Here is an 18,073-nt window from a genome sequence, read left to right as displayed (position 1 = left end):
AAGTACTTTAACAAGAACTCCCTCACCACCACACACACAAAACCACCTTCCTGTCTGTGAAGTTTGGAGCTTCTGAAAAGGGAACTCGAGAGGGAACACAAGGGGAGTCACTGATGGGTGGGGGTGAGGGCAGGAGACTGGACCAGGTGAAAGGCTCTGGTGCTCTCAACAATGTGCCCAGGGGCCTTTTATTTTCAATCAATCAATCGTATTTATTGAGCGCTTACTGTGTGCAGAGCACTGTACTAAGCCCTTGGGAAGTACAAGTTGGCAACATATAGAGACAGTCCCTACCCAACAGTGGGCTCACAGTCTAAAAGACTGTAATTTTCAATTACAGTAGGTTGCCCTGCCTGTGCCCACATGAAGGGGCACAACTTGGGATGTATCTGTGAATCACTCACTCATTCAATTTATTGATTCGTTCGTATTCACTGAGCGCTTACTGTGTGCAGAGCACTGTACTGAGAGCTTGGGAGAGTACATGACAACGATAATCAGACACAGTCCCTGCCCTCAACTTACGGTGTAGAGGCGAGGAGATAGACATCAATACAAATAAATAAATGACAGATACGTACATAAGTGCCGTGAGGCTGGTGAGTGGGAGAACAAAGGGAGCAAGTCAGGGCAAAGTGGAAGGGAGTGGGAGAAGAGGAAAGGAGGAGCTTAGTCTGGGAAGGCTTCTTGGAGGAGATGCACCCTCAATAAGGATTTGAAGGTGGGAGAGTCATTGTCCATCGGATCAAGCTCCCAAGGGCTTCTGGCTGGGGACAGCGGCGTCTCCAACATCTTCTCAGGGGCTGGAGGGCTGGCCCACACCCTGGCCGAGGGCCTTAAGGGTCTGGAATCAATCAACGGTATTTATTGAGTGCTTACTGTGTGCCGAGCACTGTAGTAAGCGCTTGGGAGAGACAATACAGTGGAGTTGGTCAACATGTTCCCCGCCCACAAAGAGCTTATGTAAAGTCTAGAGGGGGAGATGGGCATTAATATAAATAAATAAGTTATGAATATGGACAAAAGCGCTGTGGGGCTGAGGAAACCCTTGGGGGCTGCACAGCTGAACTCTACGTTCTCCCCAGAGGGTCCCTCAGATGCTGCCCATCAATCTAATTGCTAAATGAATACGATTGATTGATTGATTGACCATCTGGCCCGGATACACCTCAGAGGGAAAGAGGAAGCAGGGAGGGGTTCAGAATCCTTTGCTCTGAGCCCCCAAACCCACCTTTACCCCCAGGTCCCAATGCCTCTTCCCCCACATCTGCCAACTAGCTCAGAGAGGGCTCAGAGCAGCATCAAGCAGCAGCCGAAGAGCTGGAAGGATCAGGACATCCAGCTCCCAGCTCTGTCTCCCACCATCCCTGTGGTCTAAACAAAAGACCATGGGCCTGGGGGTTGGAAGACATGAGTTCTAATCCTCGCTCTGCCACTTGTCGGTTGTGTGACCTTGGGGAAATTATTGAACTTCTCTGACCCTCGGTTTCCTCATCAGTAAAATGGGGATTAAATCCTACTCCCTCCTTCCTAGACTGTGAGCCTCAGGGTGGATGGAGATTGGGTCTAAACTGATAACCTTGTATCTATCCCAGTGCTTAGAACAGTGCTTGGCATCCAGTGCGTGCTTAACAAATATGGTAATAATAATAATAATAAGCAATAATAAATCCCTCCCCTCATCTCCCCTCCCTTCCTTGGCTTTCCTCGGTGATTCTCCACAAGACCCCTCCCCTGCTGGTCCTCTCCAGAATCCTCCCCACCCCCACCTGGCCCTCCCCTGGCTGCCACAGCAAACCTAGTCTCCAGAAGTCCCACAAGGAAGCAGACAGCCGGGTTAAGATGGGGAGACGGTCCCCACGGAGGCCCAGAGACGGAGAGAAAGATCGGGTCTCAGTCTCGTGGTGCCCCACCTTTTGGCCTACCTGTTCTCTCCAGCGCTGGGCTACCGAATCAGTTCTAGCTGTCACCCCCGAGAGGCCTGGTCCTAAATTAAGGGCTGGGACGGGATTTGGAACTGAGGGAATCCCACGGGGAGAAGGGGAGAAGCCGAGATGGGAAGCGGTCTGAAATGGTGTCTCAGACGGAGAGGCAGGGAGACCAGGAGGCTTGGACAGAGGCGGGGGCGGAGGGTTGGTGGCGGGCAGAGAGATGGCGACGGGGAACAGGAAGACAGGCTGTAAAGAGTTAGGAAAACAGGGACCCGGGGAGGCTGAGGAAAAGGAGATTTCCTGGGGGCGGTGGTGGGGGCTTCCATTCCTCGGAGCAACTTACTCCTCTCAGCTTCCCTCCCCTTCCCCCAAGCCCACAGTGGCCGCTCCCCACTCACCGCAGAGTGAGGGTTTGGGGGATCCATTTCCCTCCACAGCCAACAGCCGGTTTTGCAGGCACAGGGGAGCCGGGGGGGCTTATGGGGGAATTTTGCTACTGAAAGTGCGTTTGTCTGTCTGCCTCCTCCTCCTCTCAGGAACGGGCACCCTGGCCGCTCACTTTATTTGTCCTCCGTGATTTTTTTTTCCTGGCAGCTGTGGGGCAGGAAAGACGCTGCTGGCAAGGGGAGACTGAAGCTGAGGAAGGACGCTCCCTCTGCCCCAGACTCCAAATCCCTCCCTCTGCCTCAGGCCCCATGGGCAGGGGCAAGGTCCTGGGGGGCCCACCCAGCTCCTCCCAACCCCCTTAGATGGGGGGCCAGCCCCTGGACCCCGGCTCTGACTCCGGAGGGAGGAGGGACGGGAGTCTGACCAGAGTCCTGACCTCCCCTGGGCTCCCTCACTGCCCCAGATGGAGATGTTTGTCTTTCCCTCCTCCCTCCTGGTCACACTGGGCTCAGTTCAGCCCCCAAGGCCATAGACAGCAAGGCTGAGTGGCAGGCCTGTCTCCGAGAAGGAAACACCTTCCTCTCCCGCCCTGCCTGCCAAGAGAGAGGCAACTTGGTCTCTTGTCCAGTCTCCCAGTAAAGAGATCAATCAATCGTATTTATTGAGCGCTTACTGTGTGCAGAGCACTGTACTAAGAGCTTGGGAAGTACAAGATGGCAACATATAGAGACGGTCCCTACCCAACAGTGGGCTCACAGTCTAAAAGAGATGGCGCGGGGGAAGAGGAAGGGGGTGAGCCAGGTTCGGGGGGAAGAAATGGGAGTGAGGAGGGAGAAACTGAGAGCCGGTGGCGGGGGAACCCCAAATCCCAACCCGAAAGGCCGGGCCCGAGGGACCTTAGACGGTCACTCTGTCCCCCATCCTGGGAGGCCCGAGGTGCTGGCTCCGGACTGGTGACCCAGAGAGGTGGTGAGGGGGGGTTGCCCTTTGTGGGTCCTAGCTGTCAGGTTGGTACATAAAAGGGGTGGAAAGGTCAAGCGGGGCCTTTCAGGGCTGTGGGAAACCCCCGCCAATTTCCCTAATCCATATTTATTGGTGTGAGGCTGGGGGAAAGGGATGGAGGGGCGGTCCTCCCGGCTGGACCAGTCAGACCTCGCACAGGTTACCGCTACCCTTCGAGGCGGGTCATGTGGCACCCAAATCCTCCTCATTGTCTCGGGATTGGCTACATTTTGTCCTCCCTTCTCCCCCCCCCACCCGCCCAACCCCATTGGGGTTGCCAAGCAACCGGAGCAGGGCAGCCAAGAAATTTTCTTTATTACAAGAGGGAGCAAGAAAGCAGAGTAGTTTGGGGTTTGTTGGTTTTTTTTTTGGGGGGGGGGGTCGCAGAGTAGCCCCATTCCCGGGGAAGATTCCTCAGTTTCACCAGCCCAAGGTCTGGAGAAGGGGAGAGGGAGGACCCTGAAGGAACAGCGGTGGAATTGACCGGCGGGAGGTGATGAGGTTAATAAGGCTCATTATCGATTTTTTTTCGGAAGAGGTACAGCGATCATAAAAGTAGGGATAATAACGACAGCGTTAGCTTTCCTCCTAAAGGTGGAAAGCCCCTTCACTTAATTCGTTGCCTCTCCGGAGATCCCCGGGAGGAGCCAAGGTTCTTTCGACCCCCCCTTCCAGATAGGGAAACGGAGGCCCAGAGAGGTTAGGCGACTCTCTCTGGGTCACACAGCCTTCAGCCGCTTGCAGCAGCCCCGGGGGGGGCGGGATCCCCGTTTACAGCCTTCTCAGGTCTTGGGGAGCGGGGCGAGGATGAGTCGTTTCGGACCCGTACCCTGCAAGCGTGGTCATGGGTTCGAATTCCGCCTCCGCCCCATGTCTGCTGTGTGACCTTGGGCAAGTCACTTCACTTCTCTGAGCCTCAGTTACCTCATCTGTAAAATGGGGATTAAGACTGTGAGCCCCCCGTGGGACAACCTGATCACCTTGTACCCCCCCCCCAGCGCTTAGAACAGTGCTTGACACATAGTAAGCGCTTAATCAATCAATCGTATTTATTGAGCGCTTACCGTGTGCAGAGCACTGTACTAAGCGCTTGGGAAGTCCAAGTTGGCAACATATAGAGACAGTCCCTACCCAACAGTGGGCTCACAGTCTAAAGGGGGGAGACAGAGAACAAAACCAAACATACTAACAAAATAAAATAAATTATTAACAAATGCCATCTTCATTATAATTATTATAAGGGGCGCGGCTCAGTGGAAAGAGCCCGGGTTGGGGAGTCAGAGGTCATGGGTTCTAATCCCACCTCCGCCGCTTGTCTGAGCTGTGTGGCTTTGGGCAAGTCACTTCACTTCTCTGGGCCTCAGTTCCCTCATCTGGAAAATGGGGATGAAGACTGTGAGTCCCACGTGGGACCACCTGATTGCCTTGTATCCCCCCCAGCGCTTCGAACAGTGCTTTGCACATAGTAAGCGCTTAATAAATGCAATTATAAAACAGTGCTTTGCACAAAGTAAACCCTTAACAAATGCTATCATTGTTATTAAGGGACTAAAGGGAAGCGGGGGTTCGGTTCTTTACCCTCGGGCCCTGCTGGGACAAGGTGGGATCCTGCGGGAGGGCACGGATGCCCCCCACAACCCCCTGAGGAGCCACAGCAAGGAAAAGAGGGCAGGGCAGAGAGAGGGGGCGGGAATTGAGGGCCAGGATGGAGCCCAAGAAGAGGGAGAGGAAATGGAGCAGAGAAAGTTGGCTGGGCAGGCCCGAGCTGGGCACGGATGGGCACAGACGGGAGGGATGGGGTGAGAACAGACGGGCACGGAAGGGCATAGATGGGCGCGGCGCGGGGTGGGGGGGGAATGGGACAGGGACGAGCAGGGAGAGCTCTCTCATTTAGAAAAATGGGAATTCGACACCTGTTCCCCCTCCTACTTCAATTGTGTGCCCCTCAATCACTCAATCAATCAATCAATCGTATTTATTGAGCCCTTACTGTGTGCAGAGCACTGGACTAAGCGCTTGGGAAGTCCAAGTTGGCCACATATAGAGACGGTCCCTACCCAACAGTGGGCTCACAGTCTAGAAGACGAGGGCAGAGATTTGGGCCCACCCGATTATTTTGTATACTAGTAATAATGATTGGCATTTGTTAAGCGCTTACTATGTGCAAAGCACTGTTCTAAGCGCTGGGCCTCCCCAGCGTGATCAGGTTGCCCCACGTGGGGCTCACAGTCTTCATCCCCGTTTTACAGATGAGGGAACTGAGGCTCAGAGAAGTTAAGTGACTTGCCCAAGATCACACGGCAGACATGTGGCGGAGTCGGGATTCGAACCCATGACCTCTGACTCCAAAGCCCGGGCTCTTTCCACTGAGCCGCGCTGCTTCTCTGTATCTACCCCCTCTCTGGGTACTTAACATACAGTAAGTGCTTAACAAACACCAACATTATTACCAGAATTATTATTATTATTAAGCAGTGCTCAGCGCTTAGAACAGTGCTTTGCACATAGTAAGGGCTTAACAAATGCCATTATTATTATTATTATACATTCATCCATTCAATCGTATTTATTGAGCGCTTACTGTGTGCAGAGCACTGTGCTAAGCGCTTGGGAAGTACAAGTCGGCAACATATAGAGACGGTCCCTACCCAACAACGGGCTCACAGTCTAGAAGGGGGAGACAGACAACAAAACGAAACATATTATTAAAAGGAACAGAGGGGCGGGGCAGAGAGCGGCAGGGTGGGGCGAGTAATAATAATAACGAAGGGATTTGTTAAGCACTTACTATGTGCCAATCACTGTTCTAAGCGCTGGGCAATGATAATAATAATGTTGGTATTTGTTAAGCGCTTACACTGTTTTAAGCGCTGGGGTAGATTCAAGGTAATCAGGTTGTCCCACGTGGGACTCACAGTCTTAATCCCCATTTTACAGATGAGGTAACTGAGGCACAGAGAAGTTAATAATAATAATAATGTTGGTATTTGCTAAGCACTTACTATGTGCAGAGCACTGTTCTAAGCGCTGGGGAGGTTACAAGGTGATCAGGTTGGCCCACGGGGGGCTCACAGTTTTAATCCCCATTTTACAGATGAGGTAACTGAGGCACAGAGAAGTTAACGATAAGAATAATGCTGGTATTTGTTAAGCGCTTACACTGTTTTAAGCGCTGGGGTACATTCGAGGTAATCAGGTTGTCCCACGTGGGACTCACAGTCTTAATCCCCATTTTACAGATGAGGTAACTGAGGCGCAGAGAAGTTCATAATAATAATAATGCTGGTATTTGTTAAGCACTTACTATGTGCAGAGCACTGTTCTAAGCGCTGGGGAGGTTACAAGGTGATCAGGTTGGCCCACGGGGGGCTCACAGTTTTAATCCCCATTTTACAGATGAGGTAATTGAGGCCCAGAGGAGTGAAGTGACTTGCCCAAAGTCATACAGCTGGCAAGGGGAGGAGGCGGAATTAGAACCCACGACCTCTGATTCCCCAGTCCGTGCTCTTTCGACTAAGCCACGGGCGTGGGTGTGGCGGGTGGGAGGGACGGGTATAAATGGGACAGTAATTGTCGCTTGGGGTCTGTCGTGAACGAGGTATTAACGGAATGGAGCGAGTTGGGTGGGAATCTGCCCTGGACGGGATAATAATAATAATAATAATAATAATAATAATAATAATAATAATAATAATAATAATAATAATAATCTTGCTGAACTTCCAGCAGATTAGGAGAAGAAAGGAAATTTTCAAAATGAATATTGGAATTTTATTAGCCTATGGGTCTTTGGGTTAGAAGATTGTAAAATCTTTAAGAAGGGATCATTACTACCACCTCTATTGCTTGTGCCCTCCCAGGTGCTTAGTACAATGCTCTGCACACATAACCTTAGTACAGTGCTCTGCACATAGTAAGCGCTCAATAAATACGATTGATGATAACCTCTCAAATACCTCTTCTAGACTGTGAGCCCGCCTTCTGGACTGTGAGCCCGCTGTTGGGTAGGGGCCGTCTCTATATGTTGCCAACTGGGACTTCCCAAGCGCTTAGTACAGTGCTCTGCACACAGTAAGCGCTCAATAAATGCGATTGAATGAATGAATAATAACAATGGTATTTGTTAAGCACTTACTATGTGCCAAGCACTGTTCTAAGCGCTGGGGTAGATAGAATAAAAATAATAATAATGGCATTTGTTAAGCGCTTACTATGTCTCTCTATATGTTGCCAACTTATACTTCCCAAGCGCTTAGTACAGTGCTCTGCACACAGTAAGCGCTCAATAAATACGATTGATGATGATGATTGAATGAATGAATAATAACAATGGTACTTGTTAAGCACTTACTATGTGCCAAGCACTGTTCTAAGCGCCGGGGTAGATAGAATAGAAATAATAATAATGGCATTTGTTAAGCGCTTACTATGTCTCTCTATATGTTGCCAACCTGTACTTCCCAAGCGCCTAGTACAGTGTTCTGCACACAGTAAGCGCTCAATAAATACTATTGAATGAATGAATGAAATGCCAAGCACTGTTCTAAGCGCTGGGATGGATAGAATAATAATTATTATTATTAGGGTATTTGTTAAGCGCTTACTATGTGCTGAGCACTGTTCTAAGCGCTGGGGTAGATATAATAATGATAATGTTATTTGTTAAGCACTTACTATGTGCCAAGCACTGTTCTAAGCGCTGAGGTAGATAGAATAATAATAATACTAATGGTATTTGTTAAGCACTTACTATGTGCCAAGCATTGTTCTAAGCGCTGGGGTAGAAAGAATAAAAATAATAATAATGGCATTTGTTAAGCGCTTACTATGTCTCTCTATATGTTGCCAACTTGTACTTTCCAAGCGCTTAGTACAGTGCTCTGCACACAGTAAGCGCTCAATAAATACGATTGAATGAATGAATGAAATGCCAAGCACTGTTCTAAGCGCTGGGGTAGATAGAATAATAATAATAACTATTATGGTATTTGTTAAGCGCTTACTATGTGCTGAACACTGTTCTAAGCGCTGGGATAGATAGAATAAAAATAATAATAATGGTATTTGTTAAGCACTTACTATGTGCCAAGCACTGTTCTAAGCGCTAGGGTAGATAGAATAATAATAATTATTATTATGGTATTTGTTAAGCGCTTACTATGTGCTGAGCACTGTTCTAAGCGCTGGGGTAGATAGGAGGTATTCAGGTTGTCCCTCGTGGGGCTCACAGTCTCAATTCCCATTTTACAGATGAGGTAACTGGGGTACAGAGAAGTGAAATGGCTTGCCCAAGGTCACACAGCAGACAAGTGGCGGAGCCGGGATTAGAACCCACGTCCTCGGACTCCCAAGCCCGGGCTCTTTCCAATCAGGTTGTCCCACACGGGGATCACAGTCTTAATCCCCATTTTACAGATGAAGTAACTGAGGCACAGAGAAGTGACTTGCCCAAAGTCACACAGCTAAGTGGCAGAGCGGGGATTAGAACGGAACGGAGCGTGTCGCGTGGGGTCTGTCGTGGACAAGGGATAATAACAATAATCAATCAATCAATCGTATTTATTGAGCGCTTCCTGTGTGCAGAGCACTGTACTAAGCGCTTGGGAAGTACAAGTTGGCAACATAGGGATACAGACCCTACCCAACAGTGGGCTCACAGTCTAGAAGAGGGAGACAGAGAACAAAACCAAACATATTAACAAAATAAAATAAATAGAATAGATATGTACAAGTAAAATAAATAGAGTAATAAATATGTACAAACATATATCCATATATACAGGTGCTGTCGGGAAGGGAAGGAGGTAAGACGGGGGGGATGGAGAGGGGGATGAGGGGGAGGGGGGATTGTTATTATATCGTTATAATAATAACAATGGCATTTCTTAAGCGCTTACTATGTGCCAGGCACTGTTCTAAGCGCTGGAGCATATACAAGGTGATCAGGTTGTCCCACGGGGGGCTCACAGTCTTCATCCCCATTTTACAGATGAGGGAACTGAGGCCCAGAGAAGTCAAGTGACTTGCCCAAGGTTTTGATCATAGCAGCTGATCAGTGGTGGAGTCTTGATTAGAACCCACGACCACGCTCTTTCCACTATGCCACGCTGCTTCTCTATAAACGGGCCGGGCCGCGTCAAGTGGAACGGAGAGGGTCAGGTGGGATCTTATATATTTACTATTCTATTTATTTTATAAAAATAATAATGATGGTGACATTTTTTAAGCGCTTACAATGTGCAAAGCACTGTTCTAAGCGCTGGGGAATTTACAAGGTGATCAGGTTGTCCCACGTGGGGCTCACAGTCTTAATCCCCATTTTACAGAGCAGGTAACTGAGGCCCGGAGAAGTGAAATGACTTGCCCAAAGCCACACAGCTGACAAGTGGCAGAGCCGAGATTTGAACCGATGACCTCTGACTTCAAAGCCCGGGCTCTTTCCACTGAGCCACAGTGCGTTTATTTTGTTAATATGTTTTGTTTTGTTGTCCGTCTCCCCCTTCTAGACTGTGAGCCCGCTGTTGGGTAGGGACCGTCTCTAGATGTTGCCGACTTGGACTTCCCAAGCGCTTAGCACAGTGTTCTGCACACAGTAAGCGCTCAATAAATACGATTGAATGAATTAATGAAATCTGCCCCGAACTGGGCGTATCGCGTTGGGTCTGTCCAGGACGGGGTAATTCATTCATTCAATCGTATTTATTGAGCGCTTACTGTGTGCAGAGCACTGTACTAAGCGCTTGGGAAGGACAAGTCGGCAACATAATAATAATAATAATAATAATAATAATGGTATTTGTTAAGCGCTTACTATGTTTATTTATTATTACTCTGTTTATTTATTCATTACTCTATTTATTTATTTTATTTGTACATGTTTATTCTATTTATTTTATTTTGTTAATATGGTTTGTTTTGTTCTCTGTCTCCCCCTTCTAGACTGTGAACCCACTGCTGGGTAGGGAACGTCTCTATATGTTGCCAACTTGTACTTCCCAAGCGCTTAGTACAGTGCTCTGCACACGGTAAGCGCTCAATAAATACGATTGAATGAATGAATTAATGTGCCAAGCACTGTTCTCAGCGCTGGGGTAGTTAGAATAATAATAATAATTACCGTATTTGTTAAGCGCTTACTATGTAATCGCATAGTACAGGGCTCTGCACACAGTAAGCGCTCAATAAATACGATTGACTGAATGTGCCGAGCACTGTTCTCAGCGCTGGGTTAGTTAGAATAATAATAATACTTACCGTATTTGTTAAGCGCTTACTATGTAATCGCTTAGTACAGGGCTCTGCACACAGTAAGCGCTCAATAAATACGAATGAATGAATGTGCCAAGCACTGTTCTCAGCGCTGGGGTAGTTAGAATAATAATAATTATTATGGTATTTGTTAAGCGCTTACTATGTAATCGCTTAGTACGGGGCTCTGCACACGGTAAGCGCTCAGTAAATACGATTGAATGAAAGAATGTGCCAAGCACTGTTCTCATCGCTGGGGTAGTTAGAATAATAATAATTATTATGGTATTTGTTAAGCGCTAACTATGTAATCGCTTAGTACAGGGCTCTCCACACAGTAAGCGCTCAATAAATACGATTGAATGAATGAATGTGCCAAGCACTGTTCTCAGCGCTGGAGTAGTTAGAATGATAATAATAATTACAGTATTTGTTAAGCGCTTACCATGTAATCGCTTAGTACAGGGTTCTGAACACGGTAAGCGCTCAATAAATACGATTGAATGAATGAATGAATGTGCCAAGCACTGTTCTCAGCGCTGGGGTAGTTAGAATAATAATAATAATAACGGTATTTGTTAAGCGCTTACTATGTAATCGCTTAGTACGGGGCTCTGCGCACGGTAAGCGCTCAATAAATACGATTGAATAAATGAATGTGCCAAGCACTGTTCTCAGCGCTGGGGTAGTTAGAATAATAATTATTATTACGTAATTTGTTAAGCGCTTACTATGTAATCGCTTAGTACAGGGCTCTCCACACAGTAAGCGCTCAATAAATACGATTGAATGAATGAATGTGCCAAGCAGTGTTCTCAGCGCTGGGGTAGTTAGAATGATAATAATAATTACAGTATTTGTTAAGCGCTTACTATGTAATCGCTTAGTACAGGGCTCTGCGCACGGTAAGCGCTCAATAAATACGACTGAATGAACGTGCCGAGCACTGTTCTGAGCGCAGGGGGTAGATAGAAGGCATTCAGGTTTTCCCACGCGGGGCTCACAGTCTCTGATCCGGGGCGGAGCGGGATTAGAACCCACGACCTCTGACTCCCAACGCCGGGCTGCTCTCTAGAAACGGTCCGGGTCGCGGCGAGTGGCGTTTTGCCTGGAGGGACTGTAAGCTCCGTGAGGGCAGGGCCACCTGCTCTCCGGCCCCGGAAGGTCCAGCCGAGGGTCAAGATCAAGGGGGGGGCCGAAGAACCTGGAAATCTGGGGGTGTCGGGGACTAGAAGAAGCAGCAGCGGGGGGGCTTAGTGGCTAGACCAAAGGCCCTGGGTTCTAATCACATTCATTCATTCAATCGTATTTATTGAGCGCTTACCGTTTATTTATTTATTACTCTATTTATTTTACTTCTACATATCTATTCTATTTTATTTTGTTAGTATGTTTGGTTTTGTTCTCTGTCTCGCCCTTTTAGACTGTGAGCCCACTGGTGGGTAGGGACTGTCTCTATATGTTGCCAATTATTTATTGCTCCATTTATTTTACTTCTACATATCTATTCTATTTATTTTATTTTGTTAGTATGTTTGGTTTTGTTCTCTGTCTCGCCCTTTTAGACTGTGAGCCCACTGTTGGGTAGGGACTGTCTCTATATGTTGCCAACTTGGACTTCCCAAGCGCTTAGTACAGTGCTCTGCACACAGTAAGCGCTCAATAAATACGATTGATTGATTGAATCCCGCCTCCGCCACTGGGCAGGTCGCTTCACTTCTCTGGGCCTCAGTTCCCTCATCTATAAAATGGGGATTACGAGTGTGAGCCCCCCGTGGGGCAGAGACTGCGCCCAACCGACTAACTTGCCTCTACCCTAGCGTTCAGTACAGTGCCTGGAAGTCAGTAAGCGCTTAACAAATGCCATTGTGAGAAGCAGTGTGGCTCAGTGGAAGGAGCCCGGGCTTGGGCGTCAGATCCCGGCTCTGCCACTTTTTTTTTTTAATGGCATTTATTAAGCGCTTACTATGTGCAAAGCACTGTTCTAAGCACTGGGGAAGTTCCAAGGTGATCAGGTTGTCCCACGGGGGGCTCACAGTCTTAATCCCCATTTTACAGATGAGGTAACCGAGGCCCAGAGAAGTGACTTCCCCGAAGTCACACAGCTGACAAGTGGCGGAGCCGGGATTTGAACCCGTGACCTCTGACTCCAAAGCCCGGGCTCTTTCCACTGAGCCACGCTGCTTCTCTTGTCACACTTGTCAGCTGTGTGACTTTGGGCAAGTCACTTGACTTCTCTGGGCCTCAGTTCCCTCATCTGTAAAATGGGGAGGAAGACTGTGAGCCCCCCGTGGAACAACCTGATCACCTTGTAACCTCCCCAGCGCTTAGAACAGTGCTTTGCGCATAGTAAGCGCTTAATAAATGCCATTATTATTATTATTATCATCAGCATCATTATTATTAAGGACCTTCCCAAGTCTCCTCATTCCCAGACTTCCCAGATCTTTCTTCCTGAGCGGTCCCCTGGTCCAGATTTTCTTCCATGGGTTCCCTCTTCTCCCTTTCTCTTTCTCCTGCCCCCTTCCCCCCGCATCCCCTGACCAGCCCTGTGTCCGACCTGATGACCCTTGTATCTACTCCCGGCGTTTACAACAGCGCTTGGCACATAGTAAGTTAACGAGTATCATTATAATAATGACGATGGTATTTGTTGAGCGCTTACTATGTGCCAAGCACTGTTCTGCACACAGTAAGCGCTCAATAAATACGATTGATTGATTGATTGATTGGAGGGGGATACAGGGTAATCGGGTTGTCCCCCGTGGGGCTCACAATCCTCATCCCCGTTTGACAGATGAGGGAACTGAGGCCCCGGAGAAGTGACGTGACTCGCCCAAAGTCACACAGCTGACGAGTGGCGGAGTCGGGATTAGAACCCGAGACCTCTGACTCCCAAGGCCGGGCTCTTTCCGCTGAGCCGCGCCGCTTCTCTTTTGATTATTAGAGGTGCGGGGGAACAATCAATCAATCAATCGTATTTATTGAGCGCTTACTGTGTGCAGAGCACTGGACTAAGCGCTTGGGAAGTACGGAGTTCCAGGGGGCAGGGGTCCGCGATGGGAGGGATGGGGAGGGGGGGTTCAGTCATTTGTATTTATTGAGCGCTTACTGTGTGCAGAGCACTGTACTAAGCGCTTGGAAAGTCCAAGTCGGCAACAGATAGAGACGGTCCCTACCCCACAGCGGGTTCCCAGTCAAGAAGGGGGAGACAGACAACAAAACAAAACATGTAGACAGGTTGAGGAACAAGGCCAGGGGGTGGGTCTTGGGGGGACAGTGGGGGGTGAGGGGCAGGGCTTGGGGGTCCTGGGGGTCCTGGGGGTCTGGAGAAGGGGCAAGCGATGGGGTCGGAGGACTAGGGGCCGGGAGGGGGATTGGATGGGGTCGTCCGGGGGCGCCCCGGGGTTGACCTGCGGGGTCTGGGGACGCCGGAGTGTGGACTGAGGGGTCCCGGGTCTGGGGAAGGATGAAGGGATGGAGGGATGGAAGGATGGGAGGGAAGGAGGGATGGAGGATTGTACTTCCAAAGCGCTTAGTACAGTGCTCTGCGCACAGTAAGCGCTCAATAAATACGATTGAATGATGGAAGGGATGGAGGGAAGGAGGGATGGAGGATTGTACTTCCAAAGCGCTTAGTAAAGTGTTCTGCACACAGTAAGAGCTCAATAAATACGGCTGACTGACTGAATGAACGATTGGAGGGAAGGAGGGATGGAAGGAAGGGATGGAGGGGGGATGAAGGGATGGGGGATGGAGGGAAGGAGGGGATGGAGGGGATGGAGGGAAGGAGGGATGGAGGATTGTACTTCCAAAGCGCTTAGTACAGTGTTCCGCACACAGTAAGAGCTCAATAAATACGGCTGACTGACTGGCTGAATGAACGATTGGAGGGAAGGAGGGATGGAAGGAAGGGATGAAGGGATGGGGGATGGAGGGAAGGAGGGGATGGAGGGGATGGAGGGATGGAGGATTGTACTTCCATAGCGCTTAGTACAGTGTTCCGCACACAGTAAGAGCTCAATAAATACGGCTGGCTGACTGAATGAACGATTGGAGGGAAGGAGGGATGGAAGGAAGGGATGAAGGGGGATGAAGGGATGGGGGATGGAGGGAAGGAGGGGATGGAGGGAAGGAGGGGATGGAGGGGATGGAGGGAAGGAGGGGGATGAAGGGATGGAGGGGATGGAGGGAAGGAGGGGATGGAGGGGATGGAGGGGATGGAGGGATGGAGGGGATGGAGGAGGGATGGAGGGAGGGGATGGAGGGGAGGAGGGGGTGTCCGCGCTGTGTCTTTAAGAGTCGTCTGGCTGCAGGTTGCAGCTGCTGCGAGGCTCGGCCGTGGAGACAGCGGAGATTCATTACCCGCCGACACAATGGCCATTGATCTCCCCGTGGCGTTATTCAAATCCAGTACCAATTGCAGCCCATCCCCATTCTTCGGCCGCCCCGGCCGCCGGCCCCGTATTGTTGGAGGGGGCCCCTAAAAGCCCTCCCGAGCCCCCGCCGCCCCACACCCCGCCGCCCGCGCTCGCCCTGAGCCTCGTCGCCGCCGCCGCCGTCGCCACCGGGACGCCGGGGGACCGGGACGCCGCCGCCACCCCGCCACGGAGGCCGACGACGAGCCCAACCGCGCCCGGGGCCACCGGGGCCACCGGGGCCACCGGGGCTGGTCCCCGTCGTCCGGGTTGGGCCAGGCCGGGGGCCGGGGGCCCGAGCCTGCGGGGCCCCGCCGCTGATTGTCCAAACGCAATTCTTGTGCGAGTTTGCGGCCAACCGAGAATTGTGACTGGACATCTGTGGCTGGGCTCCCGGCGCGACCGGAGGGCCAGGCGGGACGGGCACCGACCCACCGGCCGCAGCGAGTGAGTTGTTGCCCCGTCGACGCCCCTTCCCGGGAAACAGGGAGGAGGATCCCCCCCGCATCCCTCGACATCCCTGCACGCACACACGGACCCCCCGACTCATACACACCTCCCCAGAATGACCCGGAAAACCGTGCGCCGGTTCCCTCCACTCGGGGATACGGTTTTCCCTAGGCCCGGCCCAGTTCCCGCCTAACGGGCCGCGGTTCCGGTCCCGGTTTCCCGGGGATCCCCTCCCGGGAACCGAGCTCCCGCCCCCGACCGGGGAAAAGCCCCGCGTAGGGGCTGGGAATTCCCCCGGCCGCAGCCGCGTGGGTGGCCGCCGGAGTTGGGAATTCTGGACGGACGGTGGGAGGCTTGGGACTGGCGGGAGAAGAGCGGAAGGCCGGATTGGGGATGGGGAAGGTCAGGGAGACAGACTGGAGGAGGAGGCACGGGGGGTGCCGTCTCATCCCCCCAAGTCCCCAAAACCGGCGAAGGGCTTAGAAGCCTCGGACAAAGGTTCGGCTCGGAGACCGTCGACCTTAGCTTAAAAGCAGGCAGAAGGCCCGCACTTTCCCTCCCCCAATCAATCGATCGCATTTATTGAGCACTTACTGCGTGCAAAGCACTGTACTAAGCGCTTGACAACCTTACTCTAGGCTGCCACACTAAAAGACCTGTAGGCCCGAAAACTCAACACCTACTCACTCACACACACCGTCACCCCACTAACCGCCCGGCTAGAGACGGCGACGGCCCTTGAGAAACTCAGCCCCTCCAATACTTATACGCACACCAGGAAGGAGGCACAAACATCCACAAATTAATTTTCGCCCACACCAGTACAGAAACCGAGGCAGGCATAGACGGCTCCCCTGGGCATTCAAAAGGATGTAGACTCAGCCTCGCATCCACCTCCGCTCCTCATCCACGGCAGAGGCGTGGACTCACGCACAGCAAAGACCTAGAAATGAGGAGCCACCCAATTAGACACACAGACACACACCCACAACTACGGTTGTACAGCTGCATGTGTGGGTGCACGCATGTTTAATACATGCTAACCGATGGGGTGAGAGGCAGCCATGGCCGGAAACACACATGTGTACTTACCCGCCTGCAAGGACACCCACACTGCTTCGCCCCGTACAGATTTAGGGTCCCGTTACTTCCATTTTCCGTCTCCCCTACCTTCGGTTTACTGGGAGCAGTTTTCTCATCTGTTAAATGGGGATTCAGTAACGGTTCTCCTGACCGTTTAGACTCTGTGCCCCATGCGGGGCAGGGATCTACATGTACCGATCTATCATCATCATCAATCGTATTTATTGAGCGCTATGTGCAGAGCACTGTACTAAGCGCTTGGGAAGTACAAATTGGCAACATATAGAGACAGTCCCTACCCAACAGTGGGCTCACAGTCTAAAAGTCTACATGTGCCACATCTTCCCCGGTGCTTAGCGTAGTGCCAGACATGTAAGGGCTTAACTTTTCATTCATTCAATCGTATTTATTGAGCGCTTACTGTGTGCAGAGAGCTGTACTAAGCTCTTGGCAAGTACAAGCTGGCAACACATAGAGACGGCCCCTACCCAACAACGGGCTCACGGTCTAGAAGTCCAGTCCGATTACCGGGTACACCCCAGGGCTTAGTACAGTGCCTGGCACGTAGTAAGTGCTTAGCAAATGCCATTATTAACGAACACCACAATTATTACAGTTTGAGGGCCATCCCCTAGGGTAGGCGGCCTCTCCCCTTGTTCTCAACAAATGGGGAGTGGCTGGAGGCGGGTGGCAGCTAGTTAGCCGTGGGCCGGGAGGTGGGCACTTGGGAGAAGGGGTGGGGAACGGCTCCTGCAGACTCTAGGCAAAGGTCAAGCAAGGGCCGGGGCCCGCCGAAGCCCCCAAATTTGGGCCACGCCGGGTCCGCTGGTGCCCAGCTGGGTACCGAGGGCAGGGGGCACTTGAGGCCTCCCTTTTGGTGAGGGGGAAGGATAACTTGGGGGTCAGGGCGGCGCTTCCGCCCCACTCCAGCCTACCCGCTCTTCTCTAGGGCAACCGCTCGCCCGTCACGGTGGGCCCTCCCCGCCAACCTCTGGGACGCCCTGTCACAGCAGGGCTGAAGGCCAGGGGCAGCAGCAGGGGAACTCTACGCTCGTTGTGGGCAGGGGAACGCGTCTACCAACTCTGTCATGTTGTACTCTCCCAAGCGCCTAGAACAGTGCTCCGCACGCAGTAAGCGCTCAATAAAGACGACTGATCGGGAGCGACGCTCTTGAGCCTCCGGGTCCGTCTCTGACCCACCCACCCGCAAAGGGGACGACTGCCAAAGACCAAGAAGTTGCCGGCCAGGAGGTCCTGGCGAGTTTGGAGTGGAGTCCAGCCCCCGGCCGGTCCGAGCGTGTGGAGGACAAAGCACCAGGCAATAAAGAAAAAAACGCCAAGCATGCAGGCCTTTATTTGCCCGACACCGGCTGTTACAAGCTCTGCGGCGCTGGCCTCCAGACGGATCTGCGGGGTGGGAGGGGCTTGGGCCTCCTGCTCTCTTTGAGTTTTGGGGGTGAGAAGCTGGAGAACGCAATCTGGGGTTAAAAAGCTGCCCCCACCCCACCCCCCCACCACATACACCCCTTAGGCTCCCTCTCCCCCACTAAGGGA

General features: G+C 51.4%; 1 long non-coding RNA gene across 1 annotated transcript; it reads left to right on the top strand.

The window, feature by feature from the left end:
* The first annotated feature begins 15,168 nt into the window (after nucleotides 1-15,168).
* On the top strand, nucleotides 15,169-17,859 carry LOC119927025. The gene is made up of 2 exons (XR_005450384.1): nucleotides 15,169-15,433; nucleotides 17,626-17,859. It is a non-coding gene; the product is annotated as an uncharacterized LOC119927025 (long non-coding RNA).
* Nucleotides 17,860-18,073: the final 214 nt, after the last annotated feature.

Source organism: Tachyglossus aculeatus, chromosome 4 (genome assembly GCF_015852505.1).
Source record: "Tachyglossus aculeatus isolate mTacAcu1 chromosome 4, mTacAcu1.pri, whole genome shotgun sequence".
In the NCBI taxonomy this organism is placed as follows: domain Eukaryota; kingdom Metazoa; phylum Chordata; class Mammalia; order Monotremata; family Tachyglossidae; genus Tachyglossus; species Tachyglossus aculeatus.
The sequence above is the reverse complement of the archived record's forward strand: the minus strand, read 5'-3'. Positions and strand labels throughout refer to the sequence as shown.